Source organism: Rhineura floridana, chromosome 4 (assembly GCF_030035675.1).
Source record: "Rhineura floridana isolate rRhiFlo1 chromosome 4, rRhiFlo1.hap2, whole genome shotgun sequence".
Taxonomy (NCBI): domain Eukaryota; kingdom Metazoa; phylum Chordata; class Lepidosauria; order Squamata; family Rhineuridae; genus Rhineura; species Rhineura floridana.
Window position 1 is genome coordinate 161,093,847 of NC_084483.1, and position 20,394 is coordinate 161,114,240.

Genomic DNA, 20,394 nt, shown 5'->3' on the forward strand with positions numbered 1-20,394 from the left:
CACTTGTTCTAAGGGTTTCTCATTCAAAGTCCAGCTTGTTTTGGCCTTACTATGTTTCCCGGAAACCATAATTTTAGATTTTGTATGGTTAACCTGCAAATGCTGGGCATGGCAATATTCCCCTAAGCAGATTAGCATTATTTTTAGGCCGATTTTGTTTAAAGAAAAAAGGGCCAAATCATCTGCATACAATAAAGCTGGTATTTTTTTGGTACCCACAGAGGGGGGGAAACCTATTTGAAGTCAATGCAGGGATGATATCGTTTATGAAATAGTTAAAAAGAAAGGGGGCCAATATACATCCCTGCTTGACCCCTTTTGAAGCAGGAATTTCGCGGGAGAGAGCACCATTCCTACCTAGACGGACACGTAGGAAGTTAGATTGATGAAGAGATTTAATTAGCCATAAAAGCCTTTTATCTATGTTAGTTTTATCCAATTTATGCCATAACAACTCCCTATCCACCGAGTCAAAAGCCGAAGCAAAATCTATGAACGCAACATATAGCAATGAGCTTGGCCCTTTTAAGGATTTAGATATTAAATGGTGTAAAATATAGGCTTGGTCCATTGTGCTCCCGCCCTTTCTGAATCCGGCCTGTTCCTGATGAATAATCAAATGCTTAGTATCCCAGTCCATAAGTTTATTCAACAGGAAGTGCCCATATAATTTGTCAAGGAGGCTAATAGGCCTATAATTACAGGGGTCTTAAGGGTCCCCTTTCTTAAAAATAGGTACTATTATATTGGTATGCCATCCCAAGGGTACGGCACCCGTGGTGTTAATATGTGTAAAGAGAATAGCAAGAAGGGGGGCCCACCATGAGATTTCTGCCAAAAAAATCTCAGGAGGCAGCATATCCTCCCCAGGTGCTTTATTTGCACGAAGAGCCAAGATCAAATCTCCAATCTCTGTACTGGAGACTGGGGGCCACGCTGGAAGGGCTAGCAAATCGTCAGACAAAAGGGGTGGTGTTAATGACACAGACCCAAAAATAGCGCTAAAGTGTGATACCCAGGTTTCGGGGAGAATCGGAGGAATAGGGACGAAAAGGCTTTGGGCAAACCCCCCCCCCAAACAAGCTTCCAAAATTCCAGGTCATTTCCTTGTAATAGGGCCTGGCCTAAGTCTCTCCAGTTATTCGCAACGTAAGCTTGTTTTTTCTCTTTAAGGAGCTTCTTGTAAGCCCTTTTCAATGAGAGTAATTGAAGAGTGGCTTCATCTGAGGCATCCCGGCGGGCGCACAACTCGCTCTTCTTTACTTGGCATTCCCTGTCAAACCATGTTTTAGGGCCACCTACTGGTCTAACAGGGGTAGAGGAGGTCACCAATTGCTTGAGAGCAGTGGCAATCATCTCATATATTTCAAGAATGGCCTCTGGAGTAGAGGTGGCCTGTTGGCGAAGATTTAACAAGGCTGTTGCTCCCAAGGACTGTTTTACTGCCATTGCAATGTCTACTGACCACTTTAGACGTTTGGTTCCAGACAAATTATCTAGTACTACACTACAGGAACCTAAGGGAGTGTGATTAATTTGGCCTCGTAGGGTAAGGGAAAGGGGTAGATGGTCACTATCTGGCCTGTTTATAACAGACAATTCTTTCACAGAGGACAATAATAAAGTAGATCCAAGGATATAATCCACCACACTTACCGCCCCTCCCTGTAATGGAAGTATAATAACCGTGTGAGGAATCCAAGTACGTTCCATTAAAGCAAATTAATTGCTGTCTAACCAGTAGTCGAAATAAGGCCCTCCCTATCTCTTGACGACCGAGGTAACACTGATTGGTCATCAAGAGAAACCCCAGCTAAATTTCCCAAGAGTGGGTAACTCAGACCCAGTCTTGCATTTAAGTTACCGCAAATTAAAAACAAATGCAATGGATAATCAATTGAGAGCTTTTCCATATAATTCTCTAACGTGCTCCAGTTAAACAGTGCAATTTGAGGGGGAGAAGGGGGAAAATATACATTTAAACATAAGATGGGGGGAAGATCAGTAAAGCATATGATTAAAACCAGACAAAAATCTGGGGTTGGTTCGGGGGGTTCAGTTACAACTACATCCAACGTGGTGGCTATTAAAGTTGCTAAGCCACCACTGGCTCGACCTCTGGTGGCAGTCTTCGTTGCCGATTTATCCCAGGATTTAAAACCTTGGAGGGCTAAAGAATGAGAATCCAGTAGCCAAGTCTCTTGAAGGCAAAAGATGTCATAAGCTTGTAAAAAGTTTATAAACTCTAGGTCACTTGCCTTATTATTCCAGCCTGCAATGTTCCACGAAAGGAGGATTATATCAGAGTTTGTAACATTGGGGCAAATCATGTAAGGGGGGTTATTAGTATCCCCTATATGGGATGAGGACCATGGCCGAGTAGGAATTAGAGGGGGAGAGTGGGTTATACTTGGCTGTTTTCTTCATTTCTCTGGGTTACTGAGTTCCATAATTTCATCGATATCTGGGTTTAACACACAAACATTAGAGAGGGGGAGCCCAGTATGACTTCTTGGAGAGCAAGAAATAGGTGCCGATTTTGCTGGTGATCCTAGTTCATCGGGGTCCAAATAACGCCTTTCCATCCAGGAGGGACCCGATAAATTCCTTGTCTTCCCAGGTCACTGGCTATCCTTGGCATTATTTCGCATGTTGTTTGAAACATGGAGGCATGATGACAATTTTGTTTCTATGGTCACTTGGGTGGTATTAGTACTTGGAAGGATAGGGTTCATAGGATTATTCAACATATCAGACTGGGCAAAGAGTTTGGGAGGAGAGTTGGAGGGCTGGAGGCACAGCCAATTGGAGGGCATTGAGCCTGGCACATAATTAGGTGAAGCTTTATCCACTTGCAAGTTTTCTAATAATGTTGTGAGACGAACCAGCCTGGAAGTAATGGCGATTTGCTCTGACTTTGGTAGGTCTCAAAAGGACTTAATCAACTGCGCTTCTTCCAAATAAAAGGGTTCATTAGGAAATCTTTGAGAGCAAGGTGTCATAAGCTCTGGGCAAAGCGACGAAGAGGGCATCTCTGTGCTGAGCGCACTGCTTGATGTACTGGCAGGTAGGGGCTGTGGAGAGTGGAGACTTTTAGTTATTGGTGTTGACTTGCAAAAAACTAAAGGTTGCGGTGTGATCTCGTTTATGAAGTATCTCGTCACAGGGATCCCTACCTCCTCCAAAGCAGCTCTATTCTTGTATACCACTCTCGCTAGGGTGGGGCTCGTAAAAGAAACGATAGCCCGTGCTGTTCCTTGCTTGAACGGCAGTAATTTAATGCTTTTAATGTGGTCGATGTGGAATCGGCCAGGAAGAAGTGAGTCTAGAAACTGCAATAGATGTCTTTTTCGGCAGAGCTGAGATTGCAAGCCAAGATGTTTTGGATAATTTAACAATACCACCGTGTCTGGCATCAGAGTCAAGTTCCACTGGAGATGTGGTGAGCATTTCAAGTCCGGGGCGGCATTTTGGTCTGCTCCTCCTTGGGGAATGATGCAATGATGAGCCCTGGATGTGTTTAAAGGGGCTAGATGTGAGAAGGAATTATCACACTTTTGAGTAGTTGTAGAGATTCCTTCGGATCGGGTCTTGTTTTCTGGGTTATCCTTCTTGTCCTTCAAAGGTTCCTTAGATGTCTGTGATGAACCTGGCACCAGGATCTTGTTTAAAGGCTCGAGTAATTTGAATAACGGTTTAAAATCCATTTTTTTATACTGTGGAAATCTGGGATTTTTTATGTTCTTTGATTTTTTGAGGGAAATCTTCCCTTTCCTAGGCTTTGCTTTAATCTTGCTCCTTTTCTGCAACCTCATGTTACAGCCAACTCCTACCTCTTTACCACTCTTTCTCTGTATAAAATTCCCCATGCCATTTACCAGTGTAGTCAAGAGGTTGTTGCATTCAGAAATAAAAGTTTTGACTACATCCAGTTCTTCAAGGATCATAAAAAACCATCCGGCTGAGGGTGTGATATTTATGCTGGGGGATGGGTCTACTACGTTGACTGGAGAAGGCAAGGGAGTAGTTTTAGGCAAACCCTCATCGCTCCCCTTGTTCGAGCCTTCACCCTGGGAACACCAGCGTTCAGCTGCCTCTATTTCTTTGGCCAGATTTAAAGACTCAGAAGACATCAAGCCATCCCTAAAACTATAATTGATATTTTTATAGTTTAAGGACCAGTCAAGAGCATGTTCTGTTAAGGCTGTTGGGAAAATCTGAGCTGTCTCCAACGTGGATAGCTGTTCGCTCTTAGGAGAAAAATACTGTGTGATCTTAGCTTGTCGGGTGTTTAAAGGGACCACGTCTGCTTCTGGCACTAGGCCAAGCTCTTTGTATCTTTTCCTGGTGAAGACCATTTTCCCTTTTTATTTTATTTTATCTAGCCTCGTTGGTACTAGAGAGTTTTCCCCAGGTTGTAAATTGGCGAGGGCAGAAGAATGCTCTTAATAAGACAGCTTATCTTGGCTGGAGTAGATTGTCAGGTGGAAACAAACTCTCGTCGGTTTTAGTAATTAATGGCTTTCCTCTTGCAACTTTACACTTTATGCTCTTTACCTCCTCCAGCTAACATTTCATTATTTACATCTTGTCTCCTGGACTTTTAAGGCTTTTTAAATGTTCTAGATTGATTTGAGGCTAGGCAGGAAAGAATAACTTGGAGCGTTAAAATAAAACTCACCCGGGGCTCTAGTCCCGGGTTACTTTAAAACTTTAAAACTATTAATAAGGGTTAGAAAGTTAATAAAACAGTAACCCGTCCAGATATTCAGACTTGTGTTTATATTAACCTGCCAAAAAGCCGCCTAGCAGAGGAGAGAGATAAATTTACTTGCAATAGTCGCCATCTTGCCCGACCCATTCCATGGTATGCACAAAGCTCTCCTCTGACACTACATTTCGAATGAGTGGATTTTTCTCCTATCCGTTTTTTTCACTGTTCAACTTTCACATCCATACATAGAGATCGGGAATACCATGGTCTGAATGATCCTGACTTTAGCGTTCAGTGATACATCTTTGCATTTGAGTTCTCTCACAGCTGCCCTCCCCAGTCCTAGCCTTCTTCTGATTTCTTGACTATTGTCTCTGTTTTGGTTAATGACTGTGCCAAGGTATTGATAATCCTTGACAAGTTCAATGTCCTCATTGTCAACTTTAAAGTTAGGCAAATCTTCTGTTGTCATTACTTTAGTCTTTTTGATGTTCATCTGTAGTCTTGCTTTTGTGCTTTCCTCTTTAACTTTCATTAGCATTCGTTTCAAATCATTACTGGTTTCTGCTAGTAGTATGGTATCATCTGCATATCTTAAATTATTGGTATTTCTCCCTCCAGTTTTCACACCTCCTTCATCTTGATCCAATCCCGCTTTCCGTATATGTTCTGCGTATAGATTAAACAAATAGGGTGATAAAATACACCCCTGTCTTCCACCCTTTCCAGTTGGGAACCAATCAGTTTCTCCATATTCTGTCCTTACAGTAGCCTCCTGTCCAGAGTATAGGTTGTGCATCAGGACAATCAGATGATGTGGCACCCCCATTTCTTTTAAAGCATTCCATAGTTTTTCATGATCTACACAATCAAAGACTTTGCTGTAATCTATAAAGCACAGGGTGATTTTCTTCTGAAATTCCTTGGTCCGTTTCATTATCCAATTGTATGTTTGCGATATGATCTCTGGTGCCTCTTCCCTTTCTGAATCCAGCTTGGACATCTCGCATTTCTCGCTCCATATATTAAGAGCCTTTGTTGTAGAATCTTGAGCATTACTTTACTTGCATGGGATATTAAGGCAATAGTTCGATAATTACTGCATTCCCTGGGATCCACTTTCTTTGGAATTGGGATGTATATTGAACGCTTCCAGTCTGTGGGCCATTGTTTAGTTTTCCATCTTTCTTGACAAATTTTTATCAAAATTTGTACAGATTCAGTCTCTGTAGCTTGTAGCAACTCTGTTGGTATGCTATCTGTTCCTGGTGATTTGTTTCTTCCAAGTATTTTAAGAACAGCTTTCATCTCACATTCTAAAATTTCTGGTTCTTCATCATACGGTTCCTCTGTAAATGAATCTGTCATCCTGGCATATTTACCCCCATTCCAAACTCCATTCAGGAATGGGGCTATGCTGGCTGAGTCAGCCTGAGTGTGGCAGAGGGAGCCTTTAAAATAAGAGTTTGACTTGTTAAAGCCAGTGTAACTTCTGCTGGCTTGCTAGGCCATGGAACCAAACTGAACAGAGTTTGGAAGAGTGGTGAGGGCCTCCTGCACATACCATCTTATCAGCAAGTCCATTCTACACAACATAGGAAGTGGATCTTTAGTGTTGTGGTACAGACATTTTGGAATTCCCTGCCCTTAAATAATAGACAGGTACCATTTCTGTTATCTTTTTGGCGCCTGCTGAAGACCTTCCTCTTTCAACAAGCCTTTTAAATAGAGACCTTATCCCAGTCTGTGTCTGTGTTGGAATTACTTTTTTAGATGTTTTTAATGCTTTTTTAAAAAGATGTTTTTAAAGATGCTTTGTATTCATATGTTTTTAAAGATGCTTTGTATTCATATGTTTTTAAAGATGCTTTGTATTCATATGTTTTTAAAGATTTTATTTTAATATGTTTTAGAGTGTTTTTAGTGCAATAAATAAATAATAATTTAAAAAGTGATATGTCTCCCCCTACTCCCCTATTCCTTCTCGCCGCCACCATGCCTACGCTACTCCCCTGGAATGCCCTTTTTGGGGTACTTACCCTGGCCTTGCCTCAGCTGGCTTTGGCTCAGCTGTCAGAATCCTGGCTGAGCTGGCTGAGACAGGATGAGGTTTTACACAGAGATATCTCCAGATCAGCTGGGCTGTGGCACTTCAGCTAGTATAGTCCTGGCTGAGCCGAGACTCAGACAGAGACGCACCTATTCCAAACTTTGCTCATCCTGGGAGATCTTGCATTGGGATTGCTTCCTAACTGTATCTGGATCAAGGTTTTATCCTTCTAATTGTGGTTTACTCTGCAACTCCATTGTTCTTCGTGCTGAACAAAGCTGTGCAGGTTTAAAAACTCAGTGGCTTCTTTTAAAGGTGCAACATGCACTTGGGGCAATTGTTCTCTTCTTTATTATTAGGAAAATGCCTGTCACAGTAATGGGGAAAGGGGGGAGAAGCAGGAGCGCCTGTGCATTGTAAGGAACGATGGGACTTACGAAGCGCATCAACAACATGCTGCTTCCTTGTTATCCTTTTAAGCAGGGGTGGGGAACCTCCAGCTGATGGGCCAAACTTGGCCTGCCAGGCTTCCCTACTTGGCCCCCCATGCTGTTTTGTGGAAGACACACTCACCTGCCCTACACCTATTGTCATACATGTCAGGCATGCAGCAGATAAGGACGAGGCTTCAAATGAACAATCAGGACCTTAAAGTGGATTCTTGATTGTCCCTTTGCTGTACCAAGGAGCTCTCCCAATCACCCACCAGCTAATGGGCAATAGGAGCCCCCCTTGCTCAAGGAGGGAGAAGCAGCTTCCATTCAACAGAAACTGCTTTGCCCTCCCAGAGCTGCTGTTTGAAGCCTTCCTGTGCTTCTCCTTTCCGCCTTTGACAGTGGCGGTGGAAAGTTTGTGAGGGTTTGCGAAGGGCTATTCAAACCATCTGACATCAGAGGTAAAAAGCAGCATTGTGGGGAGGCTTGCAAAGCATAGGGCTGGCAAGGCCCCTTGTGCTGTGGTTCCCAAGCTTGGAAACCCTGAGCAAGAGATTTTGACAGGTGGGCAGGACCTGTCAGCCAGGTGACATGACATCATGTAATTGATAGGTGAGTTTGCACCCCTGCTTTTAAGGCTAGAGGGCACGTTTTGCTCTCATTGCTCCTGTGTGTACTACGTTGCTTTTTCCACATAAGAATGAATGGCACTTCTTATAAATGTGCAGTTCCATCCTTTGGTATAAAAAATTGTTCATGGCCATGTAACAAGTTTAAGGTGCATTATAGCTGGCAGTACAGCAATGTGATCATCTGATTGCTCTGTTGTCTAGCCATATCCATTTTCAATGTATGATGAGGCAACTTTCCTTTTTCCACTACTTCACTGCAGGCTGAAAATTAATCTGGCTGCTCCATGGAGCCATGAGATGACCATTCGGCTGCATGGCAAGGTGTAATGCATTGGATTCAACATTTTGCCCGTAATGCTTCTCAACTGTGAAAATTGGCCTACATACCCACATCAGATACAGAAAAGTAACAAAGCACTTTGCTGTAGTCACTGATCATGATAGGCATCCTGCTTTCTCTTTGGATAGTGCACATTTCATATACCATCCCCTCTTATTAACCTGGGGTTTGTTATTTCATTCATGAATCACATCATGGTAATTAGTGTGTTTGCATTTTGAACAGTGATCCTGCCTAAGAGCAATGTGGCCACTAATGTGACACAATTAGTCTCTTGTTCTGTTGGACCAATTATAGATGCTAATGTTACCATTTGACAATGTTTATGTTCTAATTAAGAGCATGGCAGCAAATAAGGCATACTGAATCCAGCCAAACTCTTGATTCTTTGTTTGGCATTCACACTTTATTCACAATTCTTTCTGTATGCCCCTGGCACTGTACTCAGGGAAATAAAAATAGATGGTCACTGTCTGGCTTACTTTCATGCACATTCATCTCCTCAAGTCCTAAATAGCCAGTGTGATCTTGTGAGGTCGACTTGCTAGCCAAAGACTGAGTACGCTAGGGATGTAAGCAGGACAGAGCCTTTAATTAACTTAATTTAATCCATTTTTAATGCCCAAACTCTCCAGTCACAGCATCAAAGCACTAAGAAATCACTCTGTAGCAGGGCACTCCAGCATAAAAGGCTTTGACCATTGTAGGGAAAACAAAAATTACATCAGGTCACAAAATGAGATGAAATAATCTGTGGGGAAAATGTCATTTAAGACATGCGGCCATAGTCAGATATTCTTAGTGATTACAGAATAGGACTTTTGTGAGATCGTATGGTTGTGTAAAGATGCACTAAGTCAAACTTTCCCAACCTGGCTCCCTTTTGATGTTTTGGACTCAAACTCCCATCATCCCCAGATAGCATGGCCAATGCTCAGGGATAATGGGAGTTATATTTCAATAACATCTAGAGGGTCCTAGTTTGGGGAAGGCTGCACTTAGTAGTTCTTTCCGATTCCATGAATTATGGGAATTTATAACATTTATATCTCACCTTACCTCCAAGTGTTGGAGAATTCTTTCTCCATTGGGATCTTTTGCTGGGGGTCCTTAAAAAAAATATTTGAGGACACAAGCATATGCATATGCACATGCAGGGTCAGCCCCCCAGAAACATCCAGGAGAGACTGCACTGAGGCACTGTGTGCAAGCTCTTTTATAGAGTACAGTTACAGCATGTGACAATGATTTCACCAATCTCATGAGTTCTTGCCTACATAACATCACAGTTCCTCCTCTCTACAATCGTTCCAAACCAATCAGAAAGTATTAGCTAACTCCAGTGGTGATTCCAAGATTCTGTCCATATCATTAATGTCTCAATTGTCCAACTGTCTTAAAAGACTAATGAATTTTGGGACTAGTTGGAACAGTTACTATTGTTAATATGCTTTATGCATACTTGGTACAGTCCATATGCCATTGTTCCTGATCAGTCAGGCTGACCCAGGTACGCCTGGAAATATTTGGACAAGTTCCCTGAGTTAAGTTTGCCTCAACTCAGGGTGTTTGGGAATGTATGAGCACCCCCAGTTCTACTCCTTTGCCATAGGGGTTCTTATGTCCTTATACTTTCTCAGAAATCCCATTCCCTTACTTATGAAATAAATAGCTCAAGAAAGGGGATTATTTAAAAACCTGAGCTTCATTTTGAAGCCACACAGACTAAGTAAAAACTGGGTAACTCTGGTAAACTAGTATCTTTCAGCCTCAGGGATATAGAGGAGGCAGGCCACCCCGTCTTTCTTAATGAAAACACCACCTTTTTCTTAATGAAAACACTCTTTTAAAGTTGTAAAATCATTATAAAATCTCACTATTTCTCTTCACTAAAACCTTAATAATTATTACAGACTTTTCCCCTAGGTGGCATTATAGCTTTACCCAAGAATCAAACATTGGCAATTCCTACTTATTACATCAGTCACAGTTTCTCTCACAATTTAAGCTCTCCTTGCTTCCAAACAATAGAGTAATCAATTATCTGTCAGTCAAACATTGGCCAGTTCTTGGCAAAGAAACAGAAGGTCCCTGTGACCGCTACCATTTGCAACAGGTTTTTACAACAGGTTTTTGCTTACAAGTCTGAATTAAATGCTAAGATTCAGGGTTCTCTATGAGCCTGAATCTTCAGGGCCCCAACAGGCCTGCAATTCAATGCTTAATTCTTTATGATTATAAAACATATACCTTCTTAATATCTATGATTATATATGTATGGATATATAGAATTCCCCATTACAAGGAGCTCAAGATGGTGTACTTAATTCTGCATGCACACACTAATCTTGTGAGGCTAGTTAGGTTGTAAGACTGTGATGGCATAAGGTCACCTAGCAAGCTTCATGGCTGGATGGAAATTTGAACCTACGTCTCTCCAGTCCAAGTCTGATTCTCTAACCACTATACCACATTGTCTCTTGAGCTATAGATGTTACTACAGACAATGGACGTCATTAATGCAATTACTATACTATATGTATCTCAGTCATTTTTTCAAACTTGCATTCTGAGGATTCTGGAATTCCTTCAAAAATTATGCCCTTCAATGAGAAGACTGCTGCTGCTGTTAGTATAGTTTATTCAAAGGCCGCCAAAATGGTGAACAGCATTTTAAAATAAATACACAATAGGGTATGTTCCACAATGTTCCATAAACCAATCAGCAATAAAAACTATAAAAGTTGTGATCAAAATCATAACATATGGATGTGAAAGTTGGACAGTGAAAAAAGCAGATAAGAGAAAAATCCATTCATTTGAAATGTGGTGTTGGAGGAGAGCTTTGTGGATACCATGGACCTCGAAAAAGACAAATAATTGGGTGTTAGAACAAATTAAACCAGAACTATCACTAGAAGCTAAAATGATGAAACTGAGGTTATCATACTTTGGACACATAATGAGAAGACATGATTCACTAGAAAAGACAATAATGCTGGGAAAAACAAAAGGGGGTAGAAAAAGAGGAAGGCCAAAGAAGAGATGGACTGAATCCATAAAGGAAGCCACAGACCTGAACTTGCAAGATCTGAACAGGGTAGTTCATGACAGATGCTACTGGAGGTCACTGATTCATAGGGCCGCCATAAGTCGTAATCAACTTGAAGGCACATAACAACAACAAATGCACTCAAGTTCAAGGTTCTAGTTTTGGTGTACAAAGCCCTATACAGCTTGGGACCAGGATACCTGAAAGACCCTCTTATCCCTTATATACTGATTTGGATTCTGGCTGCCATTCCTTCTAAGGAAGGGAGACACGTAGACAGTAGTAATTAGAGCTGCTTTAGCAGACTGAGCATGTGCGGAGACGCAATTCTCACAAGAATACTTAGAGAGGCGTAGTTAGTATTGGGACAAAGGACTGCGGTGGCAGAACTTCATTGGATAAGACTGTTGCTATGGCTATGACGTATGTAGTGGTATATATATCTGTACCTGACCGCCATTTTCTCAGTTGGGTTTTGAACTTTGCTCCAGCGAAGCACTTTGCAGAATAAACAACCTTAAAACAGGCTTTGGCTTTATTCTTGAGTCTCCTCCAAACAGAACCCAGTTGTAAAATCTACAATATCCAGTCAATCACTGCGCTCTGCAGGCGAGGGCCTCCTTGCAGATACCATCTTATCAGGAGGCCCATTCTGCACAACTAGGAAATGGACCTTTAGTGTGGCAGCACCTACCCTGTGGAACTCCCTACCCTTAAATATTAGATAGGCGCCATCTCTTGTTATCTTTTCGGTGCCTTCCTCTTTCAACAAGCCTGTTAAGACCTTCCTCTTTCAACAAGACTTTTAAGTTGAGACCTTGTCCCAGTCTGCTTCTGTGTTGGAATTGCTTTTTAATATGTTTTTAATCCTTTTTTAAAAAAAAAAATACAATATGTTTTTAAACCTTTTTTTAAAGCAATATGTTTTTTAACCTTTTTTATGATGCCTTCAAAGCTTTTTTAAAAAATGTTTTTAAAGTTGTTTTGTTTTAATGTATTTTAAAGTATGTTTTTATGATACTTTACAGTGTTTTTAGTGCTTTTGTTTGCCACCCTGGGCTCCTGCTGGGAGGAAGGGCGGGATATAAATCAAATAATTAATAAATAATTATATAAATAAATTAAAAAATACAATAAATCTGAACAAAATTACAAAATAACCACCCATCATACTAGAAATGTGTTTGTGAGCTGCCTCCATGCTCTCACCACAGGTGTAGCTTCTCAGCATTCTGCCTCTCATTTGGAAGCCAGGTTAACTTACATTCTCCACCACCACACACACACACACACACACAAGCTGCTCCAGTCTAGGAGCAAGCCCATCCAACCAATCACACAGGGGATTGCCCTCATTCTAGTCATACTCTGAAGGTAAGACACAAAGGGGTCACTCCCTTCGGGCTTCCCCATATGTAATGTGCAGACCCAGGGGAGTATTGCTGTGCCATCAAGGTCACACTCTTAGCTGATGCAGTGTTGATGGGATGTTTATTAGTGACAGAGCTGAAGGTCCAGGTTCAATCCCCGGAAACTTCAGGTGGGACTGGAAAAGACTTCTGTGTGAAATCTTGAAGAATTGCTGCTACACAATGTAGACAAAACTGAGCTAGATGGCTCCTATGGGTTGTATCTAATGCTGCACATGTGGAGTTCCACTTACACAACAAGACTTCCATTTCCTCTCCCCATGCACTCCCAAAAATTATTCCAAAGGATCTCCCAAACTTTTGGAGCAGATTTTGAGGGTGTGTGGGGGCTGCAGGGGAGAGGAGGGGAAAGTTTTGTTGCACAAGCAAAAGTAATGTAGTGCAAGTGGAATGACAGGTTGGATACAACCCAACGTTGTTACCTGAGTGTGCACCTGAGTGCAGCATGCAAGGATTCTGTGGTAAATGATTAATAGGCATGTCAGCTTGAAAGTGTGCTATGAAGGTGTAAAGTTTGAAAACCTGCACATGATTTGGTCTGCATGCACATTCTCCAACATATAGCCTGTACAGCCAACTTTGACAGGACCTATAACCTGTTTGGGATAATGGGGGAATTAATCCATTCCTTCTTCCCCTTATCACCCCACCCCACCCCAAAACAGGTGATAGGTACTGCCCAACTCAAAGCTAAGTACACTGACCAGCTATTTGGTAGGTACAAATACAAAGATCCTTGCATGCAGCAGTATTTGTGCAGCTGTCTTTTGATTGGGGCCAATGGGTGGGCAGGTTATTTTTTGAACCATTTCCAGTCTGTGCATAGAAGTGACAGCTCTTAGAATGTTTCTTGGAAGCTCCATGCTTCCATGCTTCCTCCTGCTTAGATATTTATTTAGTAGCAATGTGGTCATTCCACAGTTAAATTTTTTTCTAGGCCTTCCATTTCTTTCTCCCATAACCCTCCTTTTCCAGACAGGGGTTGTCACCTCTTCTCTGTTGTTACAGAGACATATTTCTCAGCGGCATTAACATATACACCAGCACACCCACTTGAAAAATCAGCCAAAACACTAGAAAATAATATGAAAGAGTTTAGTTCTCCTTTTTGCAACTCATCAAATGCTGTATTTTTGACCATCTTAAGAGCTCTGAATCAGCTATCAAAAGCAGACTAACCACAGTAAACTTCTCTTCATACGTGATTAAATATTTATTGCTAAAATAGACAGGTAAGCTTGGAGTCTTGTGACACCTGCTGATTGCAATGACTGCTTCTGCTTGTTCATCATTGGAACCATCAGTAATGAGTACGAGATTCTCATGTCTGCTAATTTTAAAGGATAGAAGAGGGTCACAGGCTTGGAAAATCAAAATGGAACATCGACATACAGTATAATGCTGGTAACAGTTACATACTTTCTTGCCTGAATTAGCAGAACCAGATTCTTAGGCTTGGCTGTAACAAATTAAACTTCTCTGTCTATGCTCACAAGTGCTAACTTTAGTATAGTGATTTCAGTGTCAGCTCATATTATCCCTGTAGATAGTGTACCTTTAAATCAATATTCCTTGAAGTGTCATACTTTAAATAGAAGGAGCTTGATTCTCCCTCCCAAATATACAGTGTGTGCTCTTTCGTTACTATTCACTTAATTCCATGAGAATCTATGGTGCTTGGTGCCTTTATAGATCACAGTGTTCTTTCCACAGCATCACAAAGCCATTGGGCTGTAAGGGATTTTATGAACATGTGGCCCACTCCAGTACGTGTTATGCCCAACATGTGTCATAGATTCACCTCTGTCATTCAGAGTGTGGGAGAAACCTGGGTCCACCACACCAAGATAATGAATTTTAGTCAGACACACACAACTGCTAAGTTCAGCTGTGTCCAACTGCATCAAGACCTTAGGAAAAAGAGACCTCTTGGCATCTTATCTGCCTATGTGACTTATTACAGCCACTATGAAGCATTCCTAAACCTTCACCTGTCAACCTTTGCCTTCTTTCTGGCTCATCTTTGCTGCTGCGCTGCTCACTGAGGTTTAGCCATCCCTGCCATACCACCATCCCTTATTCTTGACCTTGACTCAGACTAACCTTCTTTCATTACTTACTGTGATCCTTTACTGTCACCTAGTAACTGTCTGATGGGTTTGTAACCTACAGGATTTGGGCAACAGACAACCATAACTATTAATTCTTGGTAATGGGAGCTCAACGACACTGTACGAACGTATGTCAGTTGTGAGGTTGACCAAGAAGTATGTCACTTGTAAGGATGGAATGAAGCAACCATACACCTTCTGCCAAACAGTATGGATCCATTCAGAGGATGCACACCAGTTAAGATAATAAGCCTGTGCACACCTACCTGGGATTAGGCCCCATTAAATGCATTGGGACTTACTCCTAAGCAAGCATGCATAAGATTGCATTGCACAACAGGTTCCCCCATTCTTCAAATTCCTAACTCTCATAGGCTTGAAGATTTGATAGGGTGATATAAGCTATGCATGGATCATGTATGATACCCAGTGGAGGCTGGTTCATTGGGGCTACTGGAGCACATATCTCCGAATGAGAATGTCAAGTAATAATAAAAAAAAAAATCTCAAAGCCCCACACTCCTTATCCTACACATATTGCATTTGAACTCAGAGAAGCTCCGTAAACATGTCAATCTACTGTTCTCTGACCAATCACCTTCTTGTTATCTAGCCAATCAGCTCTCTGCCCTGCTCAGTCAATCCAAAAGTGTGGCTATGGTAAAGAGGTCCCTCCCCTTTGTCTGTTTGCTTGTCAGCCCTCTTACTCCATCTGTTGTTAAGAGGTTGATCTAACACAGCCGCTGGAGCAAATTAAGGAGGAATCAGGAAGGAGCCTCGGCTGCTTCGAGAACAACCCGCTTGGTAGTCTTATCCTATTTCAGAATCACACATTGGTTTTGAATGTGGCTCAGATACATAGAGACATATCAGTGAGGGACTTCCGGGAAGGGTGACTTAGCCTGTGCCTGCTTTTGAGACGGGCTCCTGCCTCAAAAGAAGCTTATTCAGATATATCAGTCAGTTTTTTTTTTTTTTTTGACTGATTAAACTTCTCCCGGGTAGGGAGAAACGAAGAGATTAACCTCAAAGCCTATTTTTGTTGGGACGACCAGATCTCATTAATTTATGGGATGAGGTCCAGCCGACGAAGGTGGGACGGATTTTCAACAACAAGCTCTATCTGATAAAGCGAACGTTCATCTTATCTTCTAAGAGAGAACGCACTAACAGGCAAGCACCCTTCTTTCTATATTTTTCTTTTACTTGATTTAAATTGTTGCTGTTTTAAAGAGATTTGCCAGATTGATCGGTTTTTGACATCTCACTGGGGAGCCATAACTTCTCTCTGCTACTCACTAATTAATAGCTTATCTCTGTTTTTGTTGCAAAAAGCTGTCCTGGATTTGCATTCTAAAGATATACACAGAAGAGGGATTTCTATTCCAGATTTTTATTTTGAAGAATATTATATTGTCTGAGACTACTCTCTTTCTGGTCTATTTTATTTTGACGAATCTGTTTCCTGACGACCGCCATTAATTGTTTCGATCCTGGGAACTGCATTTTGTTTACTTAAGCATGGAGAGATAAGGCTGTCTGCTCTGTTTATACTGTGATGTCACCAAGTTTGGAGTATTAACCCAATTGTTGCTGAAATAAGAAGTGGTTTTCCTATATTTTTCTTTTAAAATGGCAATTAAGAAAGTGGCTGAGAATCTGGAAATAACTATGTTTCAGAAAATAATGGATGAGATTGAGATAACGAAACAAAACCTGCGACAGGGCTGTAAGGAGCTGAAAATTGAATTGAGTAAAATGACGCAGGAGATTAAAGATATAGGGGTCCCTGTGAGAGAGGTGACCCTGGAAGGGGTCCCTGTGAGAGAGGAGACCCCGGAGATTGGAACAAACGTGGAACAGGAAAAAGATTTGGAGTCTATGGACTTTAGGACCCTGGAGACTGGAACAGGGGTCCCTGTGAGAGAGGAGACCCTGGAGACTGGAACAGGGGTCCCTGTGAGAGAGGAGACCCCGGAGATTGGAACAAACGTGGAACAGGAAAAAGATTTGGAGTCTATGGACTTTAGAAATAAAATTTATTGTTTGGAACTCAATGTTATCTCTGAAGAAATTTATGAAGATTCTAGAGATAAAGTTATCAATGGCATGGATAATCTTCTGGACTGGAATGATGTGATGGAGCCCAATATAGAGAAAATCTATGGAATTAACTGCAGCCATGTGACAATGGAAAAACTTTCAAGAGATGACCCAGTGTATTTTGAAAAAAAGAACAGAGATATGATTTTACAGCAGTATTTCAGCAACCTATTTAGAATGGATGGCAAGAAAATATTTGGGATAGAGGTAATTCCCATCAGACTCTTATTATATGACTATGGCTTTGACAGCAAGATTATTATGGAATACTGATAATGGAAGATTGGATACTGAAATTACTGGACTTAACAAGACTACTGAAGATGGAAGATGGAAAATGGAACTAATAGGGATAATAGAACAATGGCTACTGAAATTACTGAACCTAACAGATTCTGATGTGATGGATTAATTGAAATGTTTATTTTGACTATGGTTATGACAATAAGATTATCATAATTAGTAATGAGATGGATTAATCGATATGCTTATCTGGAAAAAAAAATTGATAGATATATTTCTTAAAGAATTGAAACCTCTCTTTGACTTTTTGTGGAAAGAATAAAGTAATGTTTATGAGATTTGATGATTAAGTAAGATAACTACTGGAGGAAAGTGATTTTATAATATGACTTAAGAGACAGGATTGTTATATATTATAGACTTATAACTGATTTGATCTTTGACAAATGGGAAGTCAATATTTTACTCTTTATTTTTTATTTTTGTTTTTTTTTTTGTTTTGTTTTTTTTTTTTTTGTTTTTTTTTTTTTGTTTAACTATTTTTGATTTTGTTCTTTGTCTTTGAATGTTTTATGATTTCGTCTTGTATGTTTTATGAAAATCTGAATAAAAATTATTGAAAAAAAAAAAAAAAAAAAAGAGACATATCAGTGAGAGGAGTGGTGGTAAACTACTCTAAAAGCAGGTTTCATTTCTTCATAGGCTGGATTGAGCCCTGTTTATTGCAAGGGGTTGGGAAGAGAGAGAAGCTTCTTCTTGGTGGCAAACTGCCCCTAAAATGTTTGGCTGGCTTCACAAGGGGGTGGGGCAAAATGTGGTTTCTTCATGGGTCAAACTGGGCCTTGTTTATTGTCAGAGTGGGAGGGAAAGGAGATTCTTGATGGAGAACTGCCCCAGGAATGGACTGGGTTGGACTGAACGTTTTTTATTTATTTAAGTATCTGAAAAGTTGGTAAGAGCTTCTGCAAGATAATTAGCCCTCATAGGGATATGAGCAAGAAATTATAATTATTTTAATTAAAACAAAAGACTTAGGAGTACTTTGAAGAAGACCAGATGTTTATTTTCTTTCTGAACCGAGGACAGGATCTTTCATGATGGGGGCTGGGGGAGAAAGAGAGCAGAACAGTAGGTGATAACACAGATATCGTGGCATTAGTTATCCAATTAGCAGAGCACATGTGAGGTTGTTGCACAATTCCAGTCCCATTTCACAGGTGGGAAAGTGAAACCTATGTAAATGTGGTTGATCAAAAGAAGGGATTTTGAGTTAACCAAATCCCTGCTTTTATAAGAAACAAGAAACTTAAATATACTTTGTGAATGTCTGAGTTCCTGCATCAGTGGAATGCTGGGGGAACTTGTGGAATGCCCTGCTACAGTATTTAGAACTGATCATGTGGTGTGAAAGATTCCTTTTTCTAACATGTTGGCTTCTTGTTTTTCCCACCTGCCATATCTCTTTCTCTGAGCAATAGGAGTATACAGTTTGCAGGATTGGTTTTATTTTTTAAAAAAAAGAAACTCTGGATGTCTTTAAGCAATAACTATTATCCAAGATACTTAAAAATACTGGTCCAGGTCAGGGAGGTTCTTTCTGTGTACCAGGGGATGTCAGGCATAGCTTAAATAAAACATAATAATCTTGAATATAGTATTTGCTGTTTTGTCCATAGAATTGATAAATAGTCCCACACATGTTATGGTTCATTATACTGAGGAGGAGGTATGATTTAGCTGTAGAAACTCAATAATTGTATTTTTTCCACTTAGAAGTAAGCCTCTCTGTTTATTTAAGTGGGTGTAGAATTGAATCCTGGTCTTCCAGGTCCTAGTCCAACGCTCTAACCATTACATTTATACTGTTGCACGCCTCCCCCAATCTCCGAGCGGTGAGATTTCGGGGGTCCCTGCGCCCATCCAGGGTTTGGTTTCCTTTGGGAAGAAGGTCAGCGGAGACTGCGGTGTCTTTATGAAATATGGTTTGTTTATTTACACACATTCCAACCTGAGCTTAGGATGGAGGGGTTCAAGGCATCAGCAGTCTAATATCCAGCTTTTCCCTCTAGGTGCAGGGGCATCCTATAGCCATGATGCAGAGGGATAGCCTCTCTGCATGCCTGCAGCCCCAGCCATTCTCTAGCACACACACTACAAACTCCAAACACACTTTTGCCCGCCCAGGAGTGGGGGGAGAGACTCTCCTCCAGTAGAGTTTAAAATGACAAAAGGATCTTCCTAGCCCCTTTCACCAGTTGCCAGGGCAATTAAACAGGCCCATTAACTACCTGGCCACTCTATTTGATTAACAAAGGAGATTCATCTGGCTAGCAGAGCCAGCCTCCCGGACATAGGATTCCAAATGAGAGACTGGAAAGGGGACCCACAGAAATCATCCATTCCAGTCCCCCCATGCTCATAACAATACAATTACAGATGCTCATTTTAAATTAGGGTTGCCAGATCTCCGGTTTTCTGCCGGAGTCTCCAGCAAAAGGAGGCTGTCTCCAGCCTCTGGCAATAGTTTCATTAAACAGGTGGATCTCTGGCTTTTAATTGGCCCCCTCAGCCACGCATGCGTGATTGACACACGCATACGTTGGGCTGTGGCTGGCCGCCTTCCCGCCCTTTCTCAGTGAGGCAGGGACTGCACTGCAGAGACAGGAGGACTGCCATAGTTGTTTCTGTGCTATACCCAGGTGAGGGTGCTGGATGTGGAGCCCGCAGCCGCCTGGCCCACGTCTGCCATGACGTGGACGCCTTTGTCCAGCTGCCACCCCTTCAGGGACCCCCCCATAGCAGCCCCCATGGGAGCAGTTGCTAGAAGATGACATCTGAGTGGCCTAGCAGCCTCAGCAGGAGCCGTGAAGAGGCAGTGGCAGCGAGGCTGGGCCGGCTCCTTCTTAGGCCCAGAGCCTGCTCCGGAAAGGATGGCCGGCTGCTTCACCCCTCATGCTGTGGGTGCCACTGGGCAGGAGCGGCCACGATTGGGCTCAGCAGTCTCTGGCTGGGGGGGCCCATCGCGGCCGTTGCCACCCAGCGGCGCCCACAGCATGAGGGGTGAAGCAGCCGGCTGTCCTTTCCGGAGCAGGGGAACCGGCTCCGGGCCTAAGAAGGAGCCAGCCCTGGCCGGCCTCCACTCCTACTGAGGCTGGCAGGCCGCTCGGATGCCGTCTCCTAGCAACCGCTGCCGAGACGGGGCCCATGCAGCCTGGCAGCTTGAGCAGGAGGCGTGAAGAGGCGGTGGCAGTGGAGGCCAGGCTGGGCCGGCTCCTTCTTAGCCCC